At 40.9% G+C, this 17,910-nt stretch overlaps 1 protein-coding gene across 4 annotated transcripts in view; it reads right to left on the reverse strand.

Moving 5' to 3' along the window:
* The window catches only part of RAB27A (RAB27A, member RAS oncogene family), a 77,965-nt gene that overhangs the window by 39,854 nt on the left and 20,201 nt on the right, over nt 1-17,910 (reverse strand). Inside the window, exon 1 of one of the 4 annotated variants that reach the window (XM_047738187.1) lies at nt 3,906-4,019. The exons of the other annotated variants lie outside the window; for them this stretch is intronic. The gene's annotated coding sequence lies outside the window, so the exon portion shown is untranslated. Of the gene's footprint in view, nt 1-3,905; nt 4,020-17,910 lie in introns of those variants that run through there. 4 annotated transcript variants of the gene reach the window in all.

The raw sequence follows: 17,910 nt of genomic DNA on the forward strand, positions 1-17,910 counted from the left end.
CAACACATTTTCATTTTTCACTTAGAAATGGAGTCAGTAGTTCTGCCAAGCCTTATCCTCCCTGAGCATGGAACATGTGTGGTGAGACCTTTGACCAGCGCAGATTGGCTCTCTCTTGCATCTCATCTGCTTTCAGTTTTGTGTATGTGTGCTGCCACACAGGAAAGGTGTTAATTTGTCAGGAGAAACACATCAAACAAGAAGCAAACCACTTCACTTTGTGAAGTAGTGATGATGCTTCTTTCATTCCAAGAAAAATTTTAAGATGGTAAAAGATCTTACAAATTATAAGCCAGATCTACTGAGGATCACCGTCCAAATAGTAAAAACAATTAGATAATGATCCCGGAGTTGAAAATAACTAGGGAAGAGAGGAGCTCCCTTATCACTCCCTTTTTAAAAAATGAGAATGTGAGCACTCTGTATTTATTCACCCTACAGAGAAAGTGTGTCCAGAATATATATCACCTCCCTGTCTTCCCAGACCTAACCGTTTGCACACTAGGATATTATTTTCACTGTGTTTTGTAAGTATGATTTTTTTTACACTATATTTTAATCATTTCACCGATTTCTTCAGCAAAGGACAGGAACGATACTTTAACTTTTCTGTGATGAGAGATGCTCGTACCCTCACACTTACAGGAACTGTGGACCTTGAGAGCTCCCATCCCACATGCCCTACCCCAAAGGCTAAACTGAGCCGTTGGTTTGGTACACAGATGCCTACGATGGCTACTACAATGCACCAGGTATGGTTCCGCTTTTCCCTTGTCCTGCCTGCCCCACCCCCTCACCTTGGGTTGGTCACATCACAGCACAGCTATTCTCAGCTCCCAGGAATATGCTCCCAAGGTACATGGCGGCTTACTAACTCACACGGTTCCAACACTTCACAGCTGGCTTTCTTTTCCACAGTCTAACATCCACCCTACAATCTCCCCATGTTGGGTTCTAACAGCCTTGTTTCTAATAATTACCCTTGTGCCATGACCTCTCTACTCTCCTTTTCCCCTTTCTAGCTTTCTTGTCTCTTGTCTCCAGGTACTTTTCCCAAACTCCAGTTTGTGAGTGCAGCGACTGACCTCACACCGATAATGCCAGGCAATGAGTGCACATTTTTTGGTAACACAGTGAGCTGCCATGTTAACTTCAAGGTATTAGACCCTCCTTAGTAAGCTCAAGAGCTGCTGTATCCTCAAGAACTTCTACTTCTCCAATAAGGAAAAGAGCTTTCTTCTATCTATTCCTGGGAATAGAGCCATTTCAGGAATACAAATGCTTCTCAATACTGTGTCAGTTTTGGTTTTCCCACAATATTAATGAATAGGCAGCATACTGGTACAAGTTGGTCCTGAGTTTAAAACATCTGTAGGGGCACCTGGGTGGCTCAGTCAATTAAGTCTGACTCTTGATCTCACCTTAGGTCTTCACCTCGGGCTCATGAGTTCCAGAAAAAAAAAAAAAAAGGCAAAAAACAGTAAATATTTCTACCATACAACAACCTTTGAGAGAGAGAAAGAATGCATGAGCAGGGTGGGGAGCAGAGGGAGAGGGACAAGCAGGCTCGCTGCTGAGCTCAATCCCAGGACCCTGAGATCATGACCTGAGGCAAAATCAAGAGTGGGCCACTTAACCAACTGAGCAACCCAGGCACCCTACAACGTAGTCCTTTCAAAAACACTGAAATACTTCTGCTCCATGAAGGAGACCATCAACAAAATGAAACGGCAACCTACTAAATGGGAGAAATTATTTGCAAGTCATATATACCTGATAAGAGGTTGATATCCAAAATACATAAAGAAGTCATACAATTCAACATTGAAGAAAAACAAATAACCTGATTTAAAAAGGGGCAGAGGACGTGAATAGACATTTTTCCAAAGAAGACTTACAGAGGGCCAACAGATACACGAAAAGACACCCAACCCAACATCACTTATCATCAAGGAAAGGCTAATCAGAACCACAATGAGGTATCACCTCATACCTGCTGAATGGCTATTATCAAAAAGACGAAAGATAACTTGATGAAGAGGTGGAGAAAAGCCAGCCTTCCTAGACTATTGGTAGGAATGTAAATTGGTACAACCACTGTGTAAAACAGTACCGAGTTTCCTCAAAAAATTAAAAATAGAACAACCATATAACCCAGTAATTCCACTTCTGGTCAAAGAAAATGAAAAAACTAACTCAAAAAAATATGTGTACCCCATGTGAATTGCAGCATTATTTACAACCGTTAAGATAAGGAAATAACCGGGGGTGCCTGGGTGGCTCAGTGGGTTAAAGCCTCTGCCTTCGGCTCAGGTCATGATCCCAGGGTCCTGGGATGGAGCCCCAAATCTGGGCTCTCTGCTCAGCAAGGAGGCTGCATCCCCTCTCTCTCTGCCTACTTGTGATCTCTCTCTCTGTCAAATAAATAAATAAATAAAATCTTAAAAAAAGAAAAAAAGATAAGGAAACAACCTAAATATCCATCAACAGGTGAATGATAAAGAAAATGGGATAGATACATACACGCACGCGCACACACACACCTATAAAAAAGGAAATCTTGGGCGCCTGGGTGGCTCAGTGGGTTAAGCCTCTGCCTTCTGCTCAGGTCATGATCTCAGTCCTGCATCAGGCTCTCTGCTCAGCGGGAAGCCTGCTTCCCCCACTCTCTCTGCCTGCCTGTCTTCTACTTGTGATCTGTCTGTCAAATAAATAAATAAAATCTTTGAAAAAAAAAAAGGAAATCTTGCCATTTGTGACAACATGAATGGACCTTGAGGATATTATGCTAAGTGAAATAAGTCAGACAGGGAAAAACAAACACCATATGATCTCACTTATATGTGGAATTAAAAAAAAAAAAAAACAAGCTCATGGATACAGATTGATGATTTGCCAAAAGCAGGGAAGAGGGGGTGGGTAAAATGGGTGAAGGGAGTCAAAAGGTATAAACTTCTAGTTATGAAATAAATAAGTTATAGAGATGTAATATACATGTAGCATGGTGACTCCCGCTAATAACACTGTACTGCTTATTTGAAACTTGCTAAGAGAGTAAATCTTAAAAGTTCTCATCACAAAAAAAATCCTGTATGTGTGGTGACAGATGTTAACAAGATTTACTGTAGTGGTCATTTTGCAATACATGCAAATATCAAATCACCTTGTAGACCGGAAACTGATACATTGTATTCATATTACATTGTATTATACCTTGATTTAAAATATAAGAATTTTTTTTAAAGTTTGTATTTATTTATTTAGTTGTCAGAGAGAGAGCAAGTACGTACAAACTTAGGGAGCAGCAGACAGAGGGAGAAGCAGGCTCCCCATTGAGCAAGAAGCCCAAGGGGGGACCCAATCCCAGAGCCCTGGGATCATGACCTGAGCCTAAGGCAAATGTTTAACTGACGGAGCCACCCAGGCATCCCAGAAATATAAGAATTTTTTTTTTAATTTTATTTATTTATTTGAGAGAGAGACAGTGAGAGAGAGCATGAGCGAGGAGAAGGTCAGAGGGAGAAGCAGACTCCCCATGGAGCTGGGAGCCCGATGTGGGACTCGATCCCGGGACTCCGGGATCATGACCTGAGCCGAAGGCAGTCGTCCAACCAACTGAGCCACCCAGGTGTCCCCCAGAAATATAAGAATTAAAAAAAAAAAAATTTGAAATAGGCTCAGAATATCAAACTATTTCCTGATGCTTTAGCACCACTAAAATAATAACACTAGGATTCTTAGCCCAGCCTATTAGGTGTCAGTAAGGTACAGACAGCTGGCTATAGGTCTTTTTGGTCCCCCTCAGGTCTGCTCTCTCAGCAATGTATTTATAACGTGCTGAATGGCTCCCTAAATGGTATCATATTCTTCAACAGCTGAATCAAAAGGAAAGAAAAGAAACTCACCTAATGGATAAGGTCTAATGAGATATACTTCTTACTGATTCTCAGGAAGTCTTTCCTGGTTTCTCCTGTTCAGTACGCAGTCTTGGAATGGACTGTTTGCGCTTGTGTCAGCAGCTGTTTATCGAATGGGGTGTGCCTTGGATTTACTTATGCAAAAGGACTGAGAACTACAACCAATCAGTTAATTTCTAAATCAACCTGTCTGATCACAGTTGGCTCTTTAGCTATTGCTGTTGATTTCTAATTTTATTGCATTTTGGTCAGTAAATGTGATCTGCAAATTAACAAGTAACAGATTTGTTAAGTTTCATAAACGTTCCATTATTTTTTAAAAAGATTCGTATACCCTGTTATACAAAGGATTATATACATGCTAGGTCCAGCTAGTTAATTGTGTTTTTCAATCTCATACAGCTTTATGTTTTGCTCTTTTATCTGTTCTTTTCTGAGAAAGGTGTATTAAGAAATGGGATCATATTTATTTTTAAAAGGTAAGTACAAGGTAATGTCCTAAAGGAGATAAACATGAAGCATCATAAAAGAACAAGGCATTGCAGTCCCTACTCAGAGAGGTATTAAATCTGTGGTCTTCATTTTGTGTTCCGTAGAACTCTGAGATCCATGGAGGTACTTCAAGAGTTATCTAAACTCTTATTCAAATGTCTGTTTTCCCTTTATTGTTATTTTTTTGAATGGAATAAAAACTCTTACAGTCAAATGATTTCCATACCAGATTTAGAGACCTCCAAAGTGTTCACGTATGCTGCTTGGCTATTTTTTGCTTCTGCCCTTACAGCACATATGTTATTTGAAATTTCTATAAATGTGTCATTAATTTAGAAAGCTGTACTTTGCACTAGGCTTCTTTTTCTTTCTCTTTTTTTAAAAATTCAGAGTGGATTCATGTGTCCACTCTCACGAAATTATTTAAAGAAGCATACGCAAGCCATACTCAACACATGATAGCAAGGCTCAGGCACATGCGTTCAGCACATTTGCTTTCATCCTCTTAGGTCAGTTGAGCAATAAGAAATGAACACAAGGGGCGCCTGGGTGGCTCAGTGGGTTAAGCCGCTGCCTTCGGCTCGGGTCATGATCTCAGGGTCCTGGGATCGAGTCCCACATCGGGCTCTCTGCTCAGCAAGAAGCCTGCTTCCCTCTCTCTCTCTCTCTCTGCCTTCCTCTCCGTCTACTTGTGATCTCTCTCTGTCAAATAAATAAATAAAATCTTAAAAAAAAAAAAGAAATGAACACAATATTTTACATCAAAATATTCAATTATAAAAATAAAAAGCAGAATGTAAGTGCAGTAAAATTCAGTTCTGTATAATAACATAAAATAAACATTCACTTATAGACCGCTGTAGAGATGATTTTATACTTGGGGAGCTTCTTGTTTGACTTCTATAAATATGATAGAGCTAGTCTAAATTTGGGTTACTTCTTGTCTATAGCAAATCAGTATCTTCACAGCCAGCTGGATATTCCTGCACAGGGTCTCAGAAAGCCTACATAATGTCACTACAGCAAACCTTTCACTGCCTCAGAAAACTGTGATCCAGCTAGTAGCAAACTACCTTTAGCAAATTTTTTTCAAATGAACTCTTACATGGCACTCCAACATTAAAAAAAGCAATGAGAGTAGAACCTTCTGGTGAAAAGAAGAAGATGAGACCTGACCTCCAAGGCCTGTGGCCCAATAAGGACTAACAAGAGCTCCTTTGTACACATTTGGAAGCCAATGAGGAAAGCTCTACCTTCAACCCTACTTTGAATCATCTCATTTGCCTTTGTACCCAAACACTTCCTGTCTGCCTAATCATCTTAGACTGACAACTCACTTAGAAAGCCTGCCAGGCTTTTCTATCAAACATCTCCTAAAGATGCCATCTCTCAGATCTCCCCCATTTACCACAATCTTAGGAGTCCTCTCACCAGCAGGGAAAAGCCGATATGTATTGGGTATCCCTGGTGAGGACTCCAAGAAGGGCTACCTAAAGCTTGAGAGAGGAAGATAAGCCTATAAGAAAGAATCGTGGAGACAATGCTCATTGGGTCACTCACAGGAAAGAAAGAGCTCTGGGTCTAAGTCTAAAGAGTCCTGGAAAAGTCCAGATCAAACCAAGAGGCAGCACTGCCCCCCACACACACCCCACCTTGGGACAGGAACCAGTGTCCTTGAAAATGGAACCTGGCAGAAGGATGTTTATACCAGCTACACTGGTGATCCTTTCCTAAAGAGTCTAAACGGACACATTAAGGCCATCAGAAAATATATCCAGATTAGTCTCAATAGACTCAAGAAGCTATACTTGGGGTGGAACCCTCAAAAGTCAAGATATGTTTTGAAAACAGAATGAAATACTGATATAGCAAACTTGAAACAACTGATAATATATTATTTTGCACTATGTCCAAAGCCACTAGATACTAAATTATAACCAGAATAGCATAAAGAGGCACAAAGTTGTTTGGTTTTTTTTTTTTTTTAAATACTGATGGGAGAAAAACTGAAAATTCTCTCCACTAACCTGATTTTCTTTTCTATGAATTCAGGAGAAATTGCTAGTATTATATTTTATCCACAGAACTCCTTGTCCCAGCTAATGGCTATGTCATGAGGAATGCTTTTATATGAAAGCATTGCTACTTAAAACTATTAGGGAGTTCCAGGGAAGGAAGCAGGAAGGGGCATGAGAAAATAGGAAAAGAGCAGCCTCTGGTGTTCTCCACCAGAGCAGACAGCCTCATGTGAAGGTGACACAGAACCAATTCCAGACACAAGGGGTTAAATACAAATGGAAGGTCCCAGGCAGGGGGTCAAAGTCACATCAAAGTCAAACACCAACAAGGTAAGGAACAGATCAAATAGGGAAGAAGTGGCTCCTGGATGGTGGGAGAGTGTTCTAGGGATTCAGGAGAGCATCTAGTCATACAGACTGGAGAGACCTTTTACCTCATTACAGCCAGCAAGGAGCAAGACCTAGAAAAGGCCCTTAGTGGTTGTTGCTTTATCAAAAACCAGAGAAATTCCCTTACCTTCTAAGCCAGGGCAATTTTTCCAACCACTTGCTCTCCTGTTAGCCTATCCAATCACAGAGGCTCCCTAACTGTTCCAACCAGGTTCCTTCACTAAGTTTCCTCCTCCTATCCTGGGCAGATGAAACCCAAGCGTCCAGGTTAGCATTTGGTTTCCCAAAACCATTCATGTCCTTGTCATTAGCAGCTTGAGATGAGGGCACCTATGAGAACCAAGCTCCTGTTTCCTGAATGATATTTTAAAGCAAGAGTTTAAGTATATAGGGTCTAAAGTGAGTGGGCACGATGGCCACTCAGAAAAAATCCAGAAAGCCTTGTTTTAAAAGGAGCAGATAAAGAAATCTCAATATAGATTTACTAACACAAAATAAAAATTTTGACAGCAAGAGAATAAGCTGAAAGGGTAAAGAAAATTACAGACAAGAGGAGCATGAGGGGTGCCTGGGTGGCTCAGTGGGTTAAGCCGCTGCCTTCGGCTCAGGTCATGATCTCAGGGTCCTGGGATCGAGTCCCGCATCGGGCTCTCTGCTCAGCGGGGAGCCTGCTTCCCTCTCTCTCTCTCTCTCTGCCTGCCTCTCTGTCTACTTGTGATCTCTCTCTGTCAAATAAATAAATAAAATCTTTAAAAAAAAAAAAAAAAAGAGGAGCATGAAGCACATGACAGACCACCGCCAAGATGTAGGAATCCACGAGTTTATAAGAAACTGATAAGCAGGGGCGCCTGGGTGGCTCAGTGGGTTGAGCCACTGCCTTCGGCTCGGGTCATGATCCCAGGTCCTGGGATCGAGCCCCACATCGGGCTTTCTGCTCAGCAGGGAGCCTGCTTCCTCCTCTCTCTCTGCCTGCCTCTCTGCCTACTTGTGATTTCTCTCTGTCAAATAAATAAATAAAATCTTTAAATAAAAAAAAAAAAAGAAAGAAACTGATAAGCAATGAATTCGGATATTTTGTTTGAGTGGTTGGAGGACATTAAAGAAACAATATTAAGTTTTTTATTGAGGATGAAATGAGACTCTATATATGAGAGGTGACTGTAAAGTAGTAAGAAAAGCTGTTATAAGTCACAAATGAAAAATCGATCCCACAATTCTACAAACATGTTTTAATAAGACCACTTCCTAAAATATAAAGTTAACTCCACATACCAACAAATTTGATTGTAAAAGTTTGTAAGTTGAATATTTTGACCTCAGGAATTACCTTCCCATAAAAAAAAAAAACAATTTTATCAATGGTATCCTTTTTAAATTAGAACTTTTCCATATATATTTGCTTATCACACAAAAATACAATTGCTATATAGCTATCAAGCATTAAAAATAAACTAAAACTAACAATTGACCCCAATGATACTAATCAATTTTTAAGGAGAAATCACCTTAAAAATTCCAATATGAATGTCCCCGAAAAGGTTTTACATATTCACATTTCAGATTCCACTGCACAGAAATTATAATTTTTAAATAATTGAAATAATTTCCCTTATTTTTTCCTAATTTCCCTTATTTTAAATAATTGAAATTATTTCCCTTAATTGCTGGTGCCTCGAAGTAGTGGAGATACACGTTCCTTCAGCTGCTGCAAAATAATTCTAAACTGTGAACATTTTGACACCGGAAGAAACAGATATTAAAGCCCTATTACCACCAATCTAAAAGGACTTAATCTTATGTTCTCTGCAGAAGACAGACGCTCATAAAAGAACACATGTAGGCTTTTACTATGGACATTTTTCATGTCCATTCTAGCAGAAAAGGTTTTTCATTTTGTCCAGATGCAAAATGTTTAAGAACTCAGGAGATGCAGTGTGATTTTCCAAGCCAAACTTGGGGCTTGTGGTCAGTGGATTTTTGTGATCCTTTCAGAAAAAGGAAATATAGTTTGGAAGTATAGTTTAGTTGTCAAAGTATTGCAATTTCTAAAGCATCCCACTAATTTATGGGGCAAATACATAAGAATACATACAACAAGACAGTGCCAGAAACATCCACAGGTTTGGTCACCACAACACATCTCCATGTACAGATGACATGCATAATTTTTTGGGTTCCCTGCTCTTCTCACACCAGGGCTCCAGGGTGAGGCCCTATTGATTGCCATAGTAGGGAAAAAGGAAGGGAAGTTGTTTCAAAGGAAACTTCCTTACCTATTTATTATGTTCCTTCTCTCACAGCCTCAGTAGTTAATAGAATAACCACAAATTAAGCCAAATGTTCCTCTACCTACCCTGCTCCCACCCTGGAAACCTGTCTTCATAAGCCACATCCTACTCTGTATATCCCTTCAACCAGCCTTTTCTCACTATGTATGAGTGCTTTATCTTTCTTAACTTACAGGAGTATTATGCTGCTTTGAAGTACTTCTCTCCCTTCCCACCAACGTGTCTCAACTCTCCGGTAAACTTGCACATTTCCTGAAGACTGTCTTCTAGTGTGTTGCCTGTCCCCCACCCCACATCACCAGACTGTCATTCAACCGCTAATTGTGTTTACCATCTGGCTTTCTCTAACAGCCTCTTCCTTCCTCTGGTTCCCTCTGTTCCTTGCTGATTTCACTCAGGAGTGACCCAAAAGGGTATCTTGGGGCTCCACTGATAGCTGCTCTTTTTTGGTAAATTAAATTGTATTTGTGTTCAACTCAACACATTTGGATAAGCAACTTATATGTTGCCCATTACTGTGCTAGCAACTATGAAAGGCATGCAGGAAATATGTGACCGGGCCGCTCTCCTCAGTAAGCTGGTAACTGGGATGCAGAAAAAAATGAACTAATTTTCAACAAAGAACAAATAAGATAATCAGGAAGCAAAATGTCTAGTATGCCATGCAGACCACCCAGCACAGGACATTAAAAGTGCAAAGGACTTGAAATCAGAAGACCTGAACTCTGTCACTTGCTTCCTAGCTGTGTGACTTATGGCAAGTCACATAACCTCTCCCAGGCTGTTTCCTCAATATGGAAATATTTATCTAGCAAAGCTACTGGAAGGACTAAATACATTATGTGAGCAAACTGCTGGGTACCTGGAAGACGGTGGTTTGACAAGACAAATAGACCCTGGGAGGTCAGAAAGAGGGAACTATCTGACCAAGCTTTCAAGCAAGAGCCAGAGCCTGAGCTGAGTACCTTCCAGCCCAAGAAGAATTTAGCAGGGTGGTCAGGAATAGGAAAGAAAGAAAAAGCATGTTTGGTGCACAGGCATGTTTTGATTTCAATCTAACAAGCACTGAGAAGCCCTGTCAACTATTTTGAAGGCTACAAATATGATGAAGAAATAATCCTTCCCCTAAAAGTTTAGTCAGAGAGACATAAGACAAGTAACTATAAATTCAAAATTCAAAAGTAACTACAAATTCAAATATAAGGTCACATGGCAAGTTGAAGAGGGCTGGACGACTAACCCATCAGTGTGTGGGTTTCTAAGTTCCGGCTCTGCAACCCACCATGGGTCACTATCCTTCTCCAGGCCTGTTTCCTCAAATATGAAATAAGAGGTTTCCACTCCATGATATCTTTCCTAGAAAACATTCTATTCTCTGATTCTAGGTTCAGAGTCCAGGGTTTAACCATGTGAAAATTAAATGGGGTCATGGTGGCAGCAATCCCTTGTATCTCCTCTCACTCCTTAAAGATGAGAGCCTAGACAAGGGCACCAGCAGTGGGAATGATGTGGAAGGAATCCAACAGATGTTAATTTTAAAAATAATAGAATGCAGTGCCACAGTGGGTAGAAGAGAAAGCAGCAAAGACAAAGAGCTCCAAAAAATAGAACTGGATGGGGCACCTGGGTGGCTCAGTTGATTAAGCATCCAACTTTTGGTTTCGGCTTAGGTCACGATCTCAGGATCCTGAGATCGGGCCCCACATTGGGCTCTGCAACAGCTCGGAGTCTGCTTTTCCTTTCCCTTTCTCCTTCCCACCCTCCCTCACTCACTCTCTCATAAATAAATAAAGTCTTTAAAAAAAGAATGAAACTGAGCGACCAGACAGCAAAGGGGTCAAAGTATTGCCCATTACTGCAGTCAGCAACAGGCCATTGAAGTGGGGGAAGGGAAAAAGTTGGAGTGGACATAAGGTTTTCATGTTGGGCATCAGGTTTTTGGAGGGGAAAGATGATGAGATCGGATTAGGATAGGTGGTGTGTTAAATGGTCAGCAAAGACACAACACAGAGAAATGCCTGAAAACTATCTACATTCCTATGGCCCCACATTTATCTCTGTCCTTGGGATAGATGCAGAAGGGCCAATGGTGAAAGGTCAAAAAAGAAGGCCCTGACTATAGCCACCACAGAAGAGGAAACAAATAAGACCAAGGATCACAGCAGGGATTCTCGGCCAAACTCTAAATTACATAGGACATGGTGGGCAGTTTTTTTTTTTTAAGATTTTATTTATTTATTTGACAGAGATCAGAAGTAGGCAGAGAGGCAGGAAGAGAGAGAGAGGAGGAAGAAGGCTCCCAACAGAGCAGAGAGCCCGATGTGGGGCTCGATCCCAGGACCCCAGGATCATGACCTGAGCCGGAGGCAGAGGCTTTAACCCACTGAGCCACCCAGGTGCCCCAGTCCCTGCTGTTCTGACAAAATTTTGTTTGCATTCCTCTGTTGTAAGGTAGTTTACCTGGCAATGAGTAAAAGGGAAATGTCAGGAAGAGAGCTGGATGTCACTTTGCCTCCACAGCATTCTCTCCTTTGGGAAGCTGACATTAAGCCATTCACTCAGTTTCAAAACTCAGACCCTTGTCCATCATCATACACCACCCATGTAAGTGGGTTGTTGATGAAAATACACACTGACCAGGAGTAATACCATTTTCATTCAGCCTCCTTCTCTGCCTTCCTTTGACTTGAAAGAATGACCGCTTATAGCACTGATATTAAGAAATGACATGTCAAAACCCATCTCTAATTATTTAATGCCTGTGGGTTTTCAGAGGAGAATTAGCAGAACTAAAGCACGTGCCCCCCATGTTTTGTTCTCATTTAAAACTATACTGCTATAAATATGCATGTGCAGGTCTCCTGATGTCTGCCAGCATGAGTGTCTCTTGAAAATTGCCTCCTAGCCTTTTTCCTGCTATTTTATTTGTATGACAACCTGGAGCAAATGCTCATGATCAAAGGCAACAGATTTGGGGGCTCCAACTATGCCAGACCCTACCCACCCACCCTGGCAGAAGGAGGAGTTCTAAACCAACTCACGGCATACAGAAGAGGAAGCTCTGCTCTAGGATAGGTACCAAAGAGTGAAATTCCTGGAGCACAGGTATGTACCTGCTCATAATACAAGATAATGCCAAATAGTTAACTGATATAGTTGTTTTACACCCCCAGCTACACTTTTACCAAGATCTGGTGGTGGTTGTCCGACTTCTCAAAATGGTAACACATCAGTGATCTAAATTAGCATTTCTCTGATTGCTAATGTAGTTGAGCATATTTAATTTGTTGGCCATTCAATTTCTTCTTATGGAAACACATGCCTACCCTTTCCCTATTTTTCTATTGTGTTCTTAATAAATTCCGGATACTAGTCCTTTGTCAGTTACAGATGTTGCAAATATCTGCTTCCTGTTTGTAGTTCATCTTTTCACTTTTCTTTCTTTTTTTAAAAAGATTTTATTTATTTATTCGACAGAGAGAGACAGCAGTGAGAGAGGGAACACAAGCAGGGGGAGTGGAGAGGGAGAAGCAGGCTTCCCGCTGAGCAGGGAGCCTGATCCATTGATCCCAGGACCCTGGGATCATGACCTGAGCCTAAGGCAGATGCTTAACACCTCAGCCACCCAGGCACCCCATCTTTTCACTTTTTTAATGGCTCTTAATCTTTAAGTACCAAAAGAAATCCTTCTTTACCAAAAGTGATAAAGATACTTTCCTATATTATTTTCCTAAATGTTGCCTTTCACATTTAAGTCTTTAATCCACTGGAAATTTTTTAAGGTGTATGTAGGGATCCAATTTCATTATTTTTTTCCCCTGAAGGATATCTAATTGTCCTAGTACCATTCATTGAAAAAAATTATCCTTTCCCTAGAGATTCACTATATATGGGCAGGTCTGTTTCAGGGCTCTCTCTTTTGTTCCTGGTCATTTTTACTATCCCTGGGCCAATGTCATAAGGCTTTAGTTACTATTTTGCTTTGGCTTTTATTGAGAAAATTAGGTAATTTTTCTCCTTCAGTGTGTTAGCTAACAAGCTTTTAAATTTATTCTGCCTTTGATCTTTAGCTTTCTGGTCTCCTTTTTTCTTCTTTAACTCTCTTAACTTCTATTCTTTTATTTATTTATTTATTTATTTTTACTTATTTGACAAAGAGAGAGATCACAAGTAGGTAGAGAGGCAGGCAGAGAGAGGGGGGAAGCAGGCTCCCTGCTGAGCAGAGAGCCAGATGCAGGGCTCCATCCCAGGACCCTGAGTTCATGACCTGAGCTGAAGGCAGAGGCTTAACCCGCTGAGCCACCCAGGCGCCCCTTAACTTCTATTCTTGATTTATACTTTCTACCCAAGACTTTTCTTTCAAAGTCATTCTGTTTCTTCCTTGTCATTCCTGGAGTGGGGAAGGCTGGAGTTCTCAGAGTCATTCATACATATTTGAATGAATAAAAAAAAATGAAATGTCTAATAAGTGCCAGGTATTTGAGGTGATCACCCAAAACTAATCTTCAAATATAACACAATACATTTATATAAGTTGCTCTTTTTTGGAGCTAAATTTAAAAAAAGCTAAAAAAAAAAAAAAAAAAGGTTACTTGAGATGCAGTCTCTTAGAGGCAGAATTATCATAGCAAGTTTTTCAATTGAAATAGTGTTCCACCCCCTAGAGAAATATCAGAAAGTCATTAAGCTATCTTTTGAATTTTCTTTTCAAAATTATTCTTGACTATAAGTACTAGAGCTCAAGTTCCCCCATTACAACACCTAGCAATTGGAGGCAACAAATTTCAAAAATAGGCGATTTGGAAAGATGCAAAGTACTGCTTATACACATTCTGTAATTTAACATTATCAGTCAGAAGAGTCAGTCCATACCTCAAAACTTGGTTCAGAACCTCAACCCAAACCTGACCGGCCACAATGATGATTTAATTTGTACAAACAATCCAGAGACAGAGGGAAGAATATAGGCATTTCCTTTTGTTTAAAGCAGGGTGAACAAGTCTGATTTTTGCCATGCTGCATCGGGGGGGGGGGGGGGTTACAGCTCTGGAAAAGTCTGGTTCTTTCGTAGGTTCTGTCTTAATAAGGGATTATATGTTTGTTTATTCATTTAATAGGTGAGTACCCACCACACACTGTGCAAAGTGATAAAATGCAAATAAGACAGCTAAAGCACCTGTCCTCACAGAGTTAACCACCTAATGGAGGTCTCAGAGCACTGACACAAGATGCCAAGAGTACCTATAGTAGGCATAATGAAAGGATCCCTTGAGATTAACACCTAACCTAGATATGGTCAGGTGGGTGAGAGGAGGTTTCTGAGAAGTGGATGAGGAGGTTTGCTGACTTGGGATGCGGAAGGTCTCTAAGTACTTTGCAGTCCTAAACCGTAGGTGTAAGGCTAGCATTCTGTGGGGGAAAACACTCCATAGTCCGATGGTGTAGACCAGGAGAGGGGAAAAAAGGCTGAAAGATCCAGACCCCCATGCACACACTCCCCCCATCTGACCCCACTGCCCATAAACATATGCAACCCAGGAAACTATAGTTTAAAAAAGAAAGAAAATCAAGATCCTCACCAGATACTTAGAAAAATGACTGAAGATGAGTATGAAATGTTATACTCTAGGCTCTACCCAATCTGCCATCTCCCCTCTGCTAGCAAAAGTGTGAACTTATTACTTTATAAAAGGTGACAACATCTTAATTTTAAAATTAAAGAAGTTGAAACCACATTTCTAAACTCTACAAATTCCAAATTCTAATTATTTAGGATGTACTTTAAGAAAAAAAAAAAAAACTTCTCCAAATTTTTTCATTGGTCTATGCAATTATCCTGAAATCTGTTTCATTTAATTCCATTAAATGCATCTATTTGACCAAGGATGTCAGACAAGTTGTATTCTAGAAGTGAAAAGGGACACTTACAAAAGAAATAGAAATCAGCCAGCAACTCTGTAACAAGGCTCTAGAATCTTTAGTTCTTAGAAAAACAAATTAAACCTCACAGGTGTTTATAGCATTGGAGTCTATATCCGACTCCAAAGGACCTACAGCCTCTGCCTGCAGTAAGTTTTACAGCAGCTTTAAAAAAAAAAAAAAAGTACATTTTCATTTTTTGATTTCCACAAACCTTTAATCACTTTTAAACACTTTTAATAATTATTAAAGATTTAAAATTGATTTTTGAGCTAGTCTAAGCAGAATATTTAAATTTTTTTAGAGGAAAATAAACTTGGCTCGACTGACAAATGCAAAATGATAAAAATTCTACAGCGTAGGAGATGTTGGGAAGGGTAGTACTGCCCGGGACAGGTTTGGAAGTACTTCTCAAGAAACCTACACCAAATACCCCTCAATGCAAAATGACATACAAACACCAACACAAAAAGTGTTAATAATCTCAAATCGAGTTTGATAAGTAGACTGGCCTAGGACAATGATCAAAAGACACAACTGTGGAGAGAGAGCCTATTTTTTTGTTGTTGTTGTTCTTGTTTTTTTGTTTTTGTTTTTTTAAGAGAGAGACAGGAAGACAGCACAAGCAGAGGGAGTGGCAGAGGGAGAAGCAGGCTCTCCAGGGAGCCTGATGCACGGCTCCATCCCAGGACCCTGGGATCATGACCTGAGCCAAAGGCAGACACTTAATGACTGAGCCATGCAGGCACTCCAGGAGAGCCTGGTTCTGATGATTAAAGTCAGGCACCAACCCGTAAGCACAGGAGTTAAAACATCATGCATTTAACGAACCAGGATCGAGAACATGTCTTGCACTCATCACTATGTGAAACGCTGAGAATGTAGCTCTGGAAGAGCAACAGTCTAACAGATGCACTCTCTGTGGGAATGAACAGTGAAACAAGAACCGTAACAAACATGCACACAATGCTGGACGGGTGGTAGGGCTGGGGTAGAGGGGGTTAGAAGGAAGGGGAGACATCCGATATGCCTGGCAGGGGAAACCAGGAAAACTTCACAGAGTAGCATCTGGGTCAAGGACTAAACCACACACCAAGGGACAAGCGATACATGTGAATGGACAAAAATCACCAGCTCACCAAGCGAGGTGACAAACGACTTCACATGCCAAATAAGCATCGTTCGTTAAAGACAACAGAAGCTATCAACAACATGATCTTTGTTGCTAATCTGAAAGGTGGAAATAACTGTTGATGGCATTGAGCAAGGGCTGTCTGGCATTCGAAGTACAGCACCCAGACGAGGCTTCCAACCTTGAGAGAGGAGCATGTGCTGTGTGACAGCCTGGGAGGGTGGGAGTGAAGATGTTGGCACTTGCAGAGGTGTAAGCGGGAGAAGGGTATGGGTGCCCATAGGGGGCCTCAGGTGCATGGCCATGGAGAGGATGTGTCCAGATGGGCTAGAAAGGTGGCCCGAAAGGACTCCTCTGTAATGTAAAAAGTCCGTGTTATCCTCTGCAATGGAAAGCCACTGCAGACTTCTATAAAAGAGAGGGACACGAGGTGTCTGCCTTAGAGAGATCTTTCTGGCAGCCCGCGGAGACTGGGAATACCCAACAGAGGGTCAGCATGGGATGGGAGAGGTGATGATTTGACTTGGGTTGTTTACAGTGGGAAAGAAGAGGAATAATTCAAGACATATTTTAGTAGGTAGAAAAAATCAGTATAACTTCTTAACTGACTGGTATACAAGTTAAAGATAACCAAAACTTTTGCTTTATTAACGGAATTAATGTTATTATTATTAACGAAGACAGGAAAAGATGACTTGAGATTATGATTATTATAACTGATACTTACTGAGTGCTTTTCTAAGTCCTTTAAAATGCCAGCTTTTTTAGGGATGCCTAGGTGGCACAGTCGGTTAAACATCTGACTCTTGGTTTCAACTCAGGTCATGATCTCAGGGTCATGATATGGAAGTCAAGCTCCACACTCCGCATGGAGTCTGCTTGGGATTCTTTCTCACTCTGTCCCTCCTGCTTGTGCTCTCTCTCTCTCTCTCTCTCTCCTTCTCTCAAATACATAAATCTTTAGAAATAAATAAAATACCAACTTATTTAATCCTCATAACAACCCTATAAGGGCTCTAATTTTCAGATAATAAGACTGATACACAGAAAGGTTAAATAACTTCAAGGACGCATAACCAGTCAACTGTAGAGCCAGCATTCAAATCCAGACACACGACTACAATGCTACAGTGTACCAGACATGATCAATTAAATGTCCCTTAGACATGCTGGTCATCCAGGGAGTTGCGTTTAACTCGCATTTGGAACACAGAACTAGGGTTCAAAAGAAGAATCAGTGTTAAGAATATGGATTTTAGAGTTACGAACATAATTGATTTCCTGAGGCCATAGGAGAGCTGAGAGGACCAATGAGAATGAAGAAAGACCCAAGAAGGACACTAGGAGGAGATTTTTAAACAATAGTCCACAGTCACCAAAGCACAGAGGTGGCAGCTTAAAGACATCTGGACTTTCTCCTTCTTGTGCAAACAGGGGATCCATTCAATATTTGCAGAGTGACGAATCTAGCATTCATAGCTAAAGGTTCCCTGCTCAGACAACATCAGGGAGAAGAGAAACCTAAAGGAGTATGAAATGGAGAAAACAAACAAACAAACTGATGTTCTGGGTTCCTGGAAGGATGATCTGTATTTTTGTGTGAGCAAGGTGCCTCCTGCCTCCAGAGAATCATCAGCAATGCAAACTCCTCTCCTGAGCAGCACTGCTGATCTCACTCATCACTCCCTCCCTCCCTACCCTCCAGTCCCCACAGAACACACCCAGGCCAGAGGGCAGGGCCCCAGCCATACTGC

The sequence above is a fragment of the Lutra lutra genome, chromosome 7 (assembly GCF_902655055.1).
Source record: "Lutra lutra chromosome 7, mLutLut1.2, whole genome shotgun sequence".
Taxonomy (NCBI): Eukaryota; Metazoa; Chordata; class Mammalia; order Carnivora; family Mustelidae; genus Lutra; species Lutra lutra.